Below are 9,643 nucleotides of genomic sequence, written 5' to 3' on the forward strand. Positions count from 1 at the left end.
AAAAGACACAAAACAGGTCCATTCAGGTCCAAACCCGGACCGGACCTGATTTTTCAGGTCTGGCCCGGAACCGGACCTGTTAATTCAGGTCCGGTACCCGGTCCTCATAATTACCCAATTCAGGTCCCCGGTCCAAACAGGTCCGGTCCAGGTCCGGTCCGGTTTTGGACCGGTGTACACCCCTACTCCTGAATGCTCCAGAGACAGAGACTTGTATTGATCTCATTCATCTATGTTAACTAATATTATTTTGGGTGTTTCCTTTCTTTTCTGTAATATCATTCATCCTTCTTCTTTTGAATGATACTAATCACCATATTGCGCTATCATTTACTATGAAATTTCTATCAGCGATAATTCAAATTATGAGTATATTCTAATTTATTTACACATTACATTTAACTTTTTTAAAAATCGACCCCTTAGTATCAGGGCATTCCCAATTCAATGATACACAAAAAGGATTCTACTTGCAAATTAAATAAAATTGCAAGTATGTAGCTTATCATTGAAAATGTTCTTATAATATTGGAGATGCAACGAGTTCCGGCAAGGAGTGAGGGAGGTGCAATGAGGGGCAGCGAGTTCCAACTAGGTGACTGGGTGGTGGGGGTAAGGTAGAAGGGTGGTTGGGGAAGGTTTTTGATAAATTGAAGCGAAATAGAAAATAATTAGAGTAGAATAGCTTGCTTTCTCATTGATTATGATTTGAAATATATAGATTTACAAAGACCTAGTCCTCGTATCAAAAGATATCGTAGGATCTTAGGAATTAACATAAATATAGGAGATAAATATATGGAAATATTTTATCAAATATTTTAATATACGATAATATTTCAATACCCCCCTCAAGTTGGAGCATGCAGATCAAAAATGCCCAACTTGGAAAGAAGATAATCAAACTGTGCTTTCCCAAGAGCCTTTGTAAAAATATCAGCAAGTTGCGAAGATGTCGAAACATGAGATGTAGATAACCATCCCTCAGTAATAGCATCACGAACAAAGTGATAATCAATCTCAATGTGCTTTGTCCGTTCATGAAAAACTGGATTCTTTGCTATGTGCAAAGCCGCCTCATTATCACAAAACAACTTAATCGCCTTTGGATGTTGTACTCCAAGACTGAACAACAAGCCCTTAACCCACTTTAGCTCTTTAGAACACGAAGACATGGACTTATACTCGGCCTCTGAAGAAGAGAAAGAAACAGTTGGTTGTTTCTTAGTTTTCCATGAAATAGGAGATTTTCCAAGAAAAACTAGTCAACCTAATAAAGATCGTCGAGTCAAAGGACAAGCGGCCCAATCTGAATCACACCAACCCTGCAGATTTAGATCACAATCAGAGCTCAATAAAATACCTTGTTCGGGAGTCCCTTTCAAGTATCGAACCACCCTCATTGCTGCATCCCAGTGTTCACTACGAGGTTGCTGCATAAACTGAGACATAATATGAACTGAATACGCCAAGTCAGGGCGCGTCACAGTAAGATAGATCAAACGACCAACAAGTCGTCTATAGGACTCTGGATCAGAAAGAAAATCGCCTGTAGCCAAACCCAATTTGTGGTTTTGCTCCATGGGAAAACCACTAGGCTTGGAGCCTAATAAACCTCTCTCAGAAATAATATCCAGAGTATATTTGCGCTGACATAAGAATAAACCTGCAGAGCTACGAGCCACTTCAATCCCCAAAAAATATTTTAAAGGACCTAGATCCTTCATCTTAAAACAGTCACACAAATAGGCCTTAAAGACAGTTAATGCAGCGGAATCGTTACCAGAAATAATCAAATCATCAACATACACTAAAACTGTAATCTGAGTATCATGAGTAGTTTTAGCGAATAAGGAATAATCAGAGTAAGATTGTTTGAAACCATATTGTTTTAAGGCCGTGGTAAGTTTAGCAAACCAACATCTAGGTGCTTGCTTCAAACCATAAAGAGACTTCCTTAATCTGCAAACCAAAGAGGGATCCGAACTCTGAAAACCAGATGGGAGCTTCATATAGACTTCCTCATCTAAGTCACCATGAAGAAAAGCATTGTGAACATCCATTTGGTGAATTTCCCAATTCTTCGCAGCCGCAATGGCAAGAACATTGCGAACCGTTGTCATTTTAGCTACCGGAGCAAATGTCTCATCATAATCTACACCTGCTCTCTGATGATTCCCAAAGACCACCAAACGAGATTTGAGGCGTTCAACCTTGCCATTAGAAAGAAACTTGGTCTTATAGACCCATTGACTACCAAAATCCTTTTTACCCGGAGGGAGAGGCTCCAAAGTCCACGTGCCATTGTTCTCTAATGCCCGTATTTCTTCATTCATGGACTTACGCCATCCTTTAGATTGCATAACTTCTTTGAAACTTGTCAGATCTTTTGTCTGAACAACTGCTGAAATAAACTTCCGATAACTCATAGAAAAATTGTCACAATGTATATAATGTGCTAAGGGATACGGAGTACCTGAAGACTGATTGGAAGGCGGAGATGGACTATTGGCAAAAACCGAGTGACTAACATAATCACGAAGAAAAACAGACAGGAATTTATCCCGGAAACCGCGGCCCATAGGAGCCTCCTGTACGGATAAGGTGGTGTGTGTGGTGTCACTGTGTTACTGCTGCCGAGTACATGTGCTTCTGCTATTTTGCGGAGTCAGCCCACACCCATCCCCCGAATTGGTTCCAGAAGACTGGGCAGTGCTGGAAACCGACGAGGCCGAGCCCAGGCCATCACCCGCAGCAGTTCCATCAGGAAGTTCAGAGCTGGAATGTTGCTGGTGTATCGGGGTACTTGCGGCAGGTTGCTGGGGATCTTCAATTGCCCCCCCTGTCGTGGGTACCTCCCCATTATTAACCTCAAGATCATCATATGCATCACTAATATCATACTCAGCAAAATCCAAATGTATGTCATCTGACATATCATGCACTCCAAATCAATATGGACATCATCCGGAGAAACAAAAGGAAATATTTCTTCCACAAATTTAACATCCCGAGACACAAAAAATTCGTTTGTGTCTAGATCATACAACCTCCACCCCTTTTTCCCAAATGAATACCCCAAAAACACACACTTGCGACTCCTACTAGCAAACTTATCCCTTTTAGTCTTTTGATTATGAGCAAAACACAAGCATCCAAAAGTACGAATAGCATCAAAAGTGGGGGGTTTATTAAAAAGAATGTCAAATGGGGTTTTGTTTTGTAGAAGGGGTGTTGGAGTTCGGTTTATTAAGTGAGCAGCAGCCAAAACACATTCACCCCAAAAATAAATAGGCAACTTAGCTTGGAATCTCAAGGCTCTCCCAACATTAAGAATATGTTTGTGTTTTCGTTCTACTCTCCCATTTTGTTGAGGGGTTCCCACACAAGAGGTTTGGAACAAAATACCAGTAGCTGTATCACCCCAATAATTCTCTCTTTAAACTTGTGAGGACCCTGAACAATATTCAAAAGAATTACTGGTGTGCTACCGCCACGTGTTCAAACGTTAAGGCTATATCAGAAATTAGCAGTAGAAAAACTAACTCAGTTATAAATAAGTTTCAAAACCAATAACCAAAGCCAAACTAAATCATACAACTTGGAACCAATAAGGCCCTTATTCAAAACCCCAAAAAATTAGTGACAGGGTAAAGTCGTATCCCCAAATCAAAAGTAATTCCTAAATCCTCTAACTAATGCAGATAGGGAAGTAGGGTCGAATCCACAGAGAAAAGAATCTTTCTATTCCTAATTAACTAATATAATCTAGATTATGAGGTAACCAATATTTATATTTGAATAATGAACTAACTACAGAGATCAAGAATAAGGAGAAAAACAATAATAAGAAGGCCTAGGGTCACAGGTTCACCAATAGTTAATATTCCGGGATAAGACATAATAATTAATAATTAACATTGCACAAATAACATGATTAACAGGCTCTCGCAATTTATTAATCAACATAGATCTAACAGGCTCTCGCAATTTACTAGATCTAAGTTCCTATTAAAAACAACCTTTAATATTAAATTAACATCTGCTCGATTCATCAATTCAATATTGCTAAACATTCACAATCAAATTACATCTGCTCGATTCATAATCTAATTGCAAAGAATTAAAACAGTTCAATAAGAAATTATCATGCAATACCAATGATATGTCCATTTTATATAATGTTTTACCCCCGTCCCTTGGTCGTTATTAGTAGTGTTTTTGTCTCATTACTAATTTGTGTTTTCTAGTGTTTTCGTAATTTTAGTTGTATTTTACAGGAAATTGCACTCTTGGAGCATTTTCCCGGGCTTTATGGATCAACTACGGAAGCTAGAAGGACACGACCACTTTTGGAGCCCAGGATCGGTGAGAGTCGGTGATTAAGGGCTCGGTAATTGGGATCCCGAGGTATTCGGACCGAGTGTTCAAGACCCAAAGAGGAAATCCGGATTGGGCCGAGAAATCAAGCCCAATCAAAGTCCGAGCCTCAAAATGGAGCAAGGGCCTGATCGGGCAACCTCTAGCACGATCGGGCGCGGCGCTCTAAGTGTTGTGCGTGGCTTATGGCGCGCCCGATCGTGCGAGCCTCTAGCACGATCAGGCGACGCTGATGGGAATGAACGCGAAGAAAAAGGCGGGCCCGATCGGGCGGCCCTTCGCCCGATCGGGTGCGCGTTTTTAAAAGACCTGATTAGTTTAGCCTTAATTTTTGTTTTAGAAAAACGTTTAAGTAGATTTTTGTACGGATTTTTGATTACCTTCTTTCTTAGACTTTCTCTCTCTACTTAGAATTTTTCTCTCTCTTAAATTCTCTCTCAACTTTTGTTATTAATTCTTCCATTAATTCCAGATTTCTTTTTGGTAACAATTTCTTCTCTTTTAATTTCAGCTATTTTATTTACTTCTTTGATTATGCTATTATTTATTTATTTGATTAGTTTAGTTATGACGATGCGTGAGTAGTTTAATTTCTAGGGTTTATGGGGATCTAATAAATGATATGAAGGGAATGTGTATTTTTTCAAAAATTCTAGATGTCTTATTTTCACTCAAAGGGAATGTGTCTCTAGGATGCTTAGCACGAAAACATACTTCAAAACCTTTATGTAAACTACTTTTATTATTGCTAATATGCGGAAGTAACTTAACTACTTTCTCCGAAGGATGCCCCATTCTTCTATGCTAAAGCTCCAAATCTGACATTGCTTCAACCACAGACACACGCTGCACCACATCCGGTTTACTAAAGAAATAATATAGTCCATCTCGCCTAATTCCCGTTCCAATCAATTGCTTCAAACGGTCCTGTATAGCACACATATAAGAATTAAATTGGACAACAACATTTAATTGATCACTGAGTTGAGTAACGGAAATTAAATTGCAATTAAGATGAGGCACAAAAAGAACTCCAGTGATAGTAATTTGATCGGATAATTTGACCAATCCTTCCAAAGTAGCAAGCACGCTTTCACCATTCGGCAAATCAACGGGACATTCAATATAACAAGTGTTAAATAACCAAGAATGATTTCCGGTAACGTGATGAGTCGCTCCGGTATCAATAATCCAACAAGAATCATCAAACTTACCATGAAGGTAATTTTCAGGAATATATTTGTTACCAATAAAACCCGAAAGAGCCTTCCATTGCTCCGTTGTGAAGGCCGAGCCTAAGGAAGGAGACTCACCCCCAGCTGCGGCAGCGTTAGCTCTCGGCCCTCCTCTTCCTTGGCCTGCACTTTTGTCTCGTAGCCTAGGACTCCAACCTGGAGGATAGCCCGTAACCTCATAGCAATGGCGAGGGTCATGACCCTTTTTGTTGCATTGGGGACACGGAGACTTGAACCAACAACTAGACACATCGTGCCTCGGCTTCTTGCAATGAGAACACGTCTGATCAAAGATGCCACGCCCACTAGGGGTGTCCATAATCGGATAAAAACCAAAATCCAATCCAATCCAAACCGAATTATCAATTCGGATCGGATCCGAACTTTAAATCGGATCGGATCGGATTGAGATTTTTTTGAAATTCGGATTTTCAGATTGGATCGGATTGACCCTAATTGGATCCAATCCAAACCAAAAACCGAATTGTAAAATTAAGCTTGTATATTATGTATATTTTGAAGTTTAGCTCAAATACATAATACTACATAAAATAAATTAGAGAGACTTTGTATTAATTAATTAATGACTTAACGTTGAACTGTGTATTTTAATCATGATTTTGGAGACTTTTATTTATAGTAAAGCTTTATTTTTATAATTGTATTAGGCGCTAAAAAAATAATGTATTATAATTCGGATTTTCGGATCGGATCCAAATAACCGAATTTTGATTCGGATTGGAACAAGAGAGAAATTCGGATCGGATCGGATTGGAAAATTGAAAACCGAATTATATTTCGGATTGGATCGGATTTGGACTAAATCCAAACCGAAAACCGAACGGACACCCCTAACGCCCACTGCCTGGGCTAGTTTTGACAGCGAAACCAATAGCCTCTGTGGGTGCAGGCTCGGCTTCCTTTCGAGCGGAACGAACACGCTCGTCCTGCACCACAAGTTGATATGACCTATAAAGACTAGGCAAGGGATCCTGCGACAAAATGTTAGTTCGAAGAGATGAATAAATTAAAAATCATAGTACAATCCCATTAGAAAATCATGGAGACGCGATTGCTCTCTTCTTTGTTCATGGAGACGCCCTGATGTACAGGAAGAACAACACGCACAAGAAATTAAAGGCTCGTGGTGATCAAGTTCCTGCCGAATTGCGTGTAATTTGCCGTAGTAAACAGAGACCAGCATCGACTTGGTCTGCTCGCACTTAGCAAGAGATGAACGGAGCTGTTGGATACGAGGCCCATTGGTTTGAGCGTAGCGATTCTTTAGATGATCCCAAAAGGGTTAATTTCTCTGAATTTTGAAATAGAGGACTTAACCTCCGGATCGATGGTGTTAGACACCCAAGAAATTAGCATAGCATTGAGAGCAGTCCAATCGGACTTAGTACAGGGGGGCTGCGGTTCAGTGATCGTTCCATCAAGGAACTCAAATTTTCTCCTAGCTTCCAAGGCTTTCTGTATATCTGTCGCCCATTCGTCATAGTTATCTCCTTTAAGCCGAGTGGGGGTAATGTAATCGCTGGGACGAACTTGAGGACCAAGATAATATGGTGAATTTGGCTCGATTTTATTCGGTGGTGGCGGTGGTGGAACATCATCACCAACCATCATTGATTAAAATAAATGATTTTAAAGCAAACCCGCCCTTGATACCATGATAAATTGAAGAGAAATAGAAAATAATTAGAGTTACAAAGACCTAGTCCTCGTATCAAAAGATATCTGATGTGTCTATTTTATATATTATTTTACCCCCGTCCCTTGGTCATAATTAGTAGTGTTTTTGGCTCTTTAGAGCCACTTTTATTACTAATTGGTGTTTTCTAGTGTTTTCGTAGATTTGAATGGCTTTTGCAGGGATTTATGCTTTTGGAGTATTTTCCCGAGATATTTTGGAGCAATCACGAGCATTGGAGAAACACGACCAGATTTTATAGCCCAGGGCCGGTTAGAGCCATCGAACCGGTGATTAAGGGCTCGGTATAGGTGATACCGGGGCATTTGGACCGAGTATTTAAGACCCAAAGAGGAAACCCAGATTGGCCCGAAGAATTGGAGCCCAATCAAAGTCCAAATAGTGGCCCAAATAAGCCGCCCAGCTAAAGAGGCTGGCGCCCGGAGGCGCGCCCGGCCGGGCGGGAGAAGCTTAGGCTGGCGCCCGATGACGCGCCCGGGCGGGCGCGAGATTGCTATTAGAAAAAAAAAAGGCGCGCCCGATCGGGCGGTGCCTCGCCCGATCGGGCGCGTGTTTTATTAGTTGATGTTTAACGTAGTTTTAATTTGTTTTAGCTTAGGATTTTTGTACGGAGTATAAATACTCCTCCGTAATACGATTTTAGTATCACTTCTTCTTCTTCTCTTCCTCTCCTCTTTACTCTTTCTTTACTCTCTTAATTATTCTCTTAGAATTCTTTCTCTAAACTTTTGTCCTTAATTCTTCCATTAATTTCAGATTACTTTTTGGTAACATTTTCTTCCCCCTTAATTTCAGTTATTTTATTTACTCCCTTGATTATGCTTTTATTTATTTATTTGATTAGTTTAGTCATGATGATTTGTGAGTAGTTTAATTTCTAGGGTTTATGGGGATCTAATAAATAATATGAAGGGGTAAATTATTGTTGTTGATTATCAATGCTAGATTAATTTCTTATTGATTGATTTAATGCTCTGTGACTAGATTAGGCCTATCTTTTATGCATGAGTTTGACAATATTGATTCAAGAATCGAGAGATGAGAATTAATGTTTAGGTCTAGTTTCAATAGGCAAATTAATTTATAAATGGTTAAGTCAAGATTCGAGAGATGAGATTTAATACCGGTAAATTAATTGTGTGATTGTAATACGTAGCGAGAGCCCTTTACAATCTGGTTAATTGATGCATTGATGATTGACTATTATTGATTATTGGTATTACATGATAATTTCTTATTAGATTGTTTTAATGTTTTACAATTGCGGCTTGTAAAAGTATAGCAATATTAAATTGATGAATCGAGCAGATGTTAATTTGATATTAAAGGCTATTTTCAATAAGAACTTAGATCTAGTAAATTGCGAGAGCCTGTTAGATCTATGTTGATTAATAAATTGCGAGAGCCTGTTAATCATGTTATTTATGCAATGTCAATGATTGATTACTATGTTTTACCCTGGAGTATTATTTATTGGTGAACATATGCCCTAGATCCTTTTATATATTGTTTTCTCCCTATTCCTATTCTTTGTAGTTTAGTTTCATACTCAATTATAAATATTGGTTACTTAGATAATTTAGATTATAATAATTAATTAGGAGTAAAAAGACTTGTTTCCCTGTGGAGATCGACCCTACTTCCGTATCTACTTTAGTTAGAGGACTTAGGTATTTACTTTTGATTAGGGGATACGAATTTACCCTGTCAATATCGTAGGATCTTAAGAATTAACATAAATATAGGAGATAAATATATGGAAATATTTTATCAAATCTTCCTAATATACGATAATCTCAATAGTTTTTAAGTAAAGGGAGGGCTAATTGGGGGTTGTGGATGGAAGAGGGGCGGCGATAAGGGTAGCGTGAAAGGATTGTTATATACACACTTGGGTGCACCGTACACTCATGAGTATTTTGTTTTTATTTTGATGATTGTTTTTCATTTAATCATTAAATGAAGAGTAAAAACTAACTTTGAGTTAGTTGGATATACGGTACACCCAAGTGTATATAATAAATTCCAAAGGGTGGTGAGTATGTTGGTGTAGTGGTGGCTAAATAAGTAAAGGGGATGGAAAAGACCAGGGGTGGGGAATCAATATAGAATAATTTTGGGTGAACTCAAAAATGAAAATGGGTAAAGGGAGTGAAAAAATTGACAAATAAAACAAACAGCAACAAAGGGAATTAGGCATGTTCATTCCCTTTTCCTTTGATTATTAGCCCTAACCAAATGGTCCCTTAGTATCTTACAGGGTAACTAGACTAGTAATCTGTGTATTATGAATTTGTTCAGATTTTTAAAA

The sequence above is a fragment of the Chenopodium quinoa genome, unplaced genomic scaffold, assembly GCF_001683475.1.
Source record: "Chenopodium quinoa cultivar QQ74 unplaced genomic scaffold, ASM168347v1, whole genome shotgun sequence".
Taxonomy (NCBI): Eukaryota; Viridiplantae; Streptophyta; class Magnoliopsida; order Caryophyllales; family Amaranthaceae; genus Chenopodium; species Chenopodium quinoa.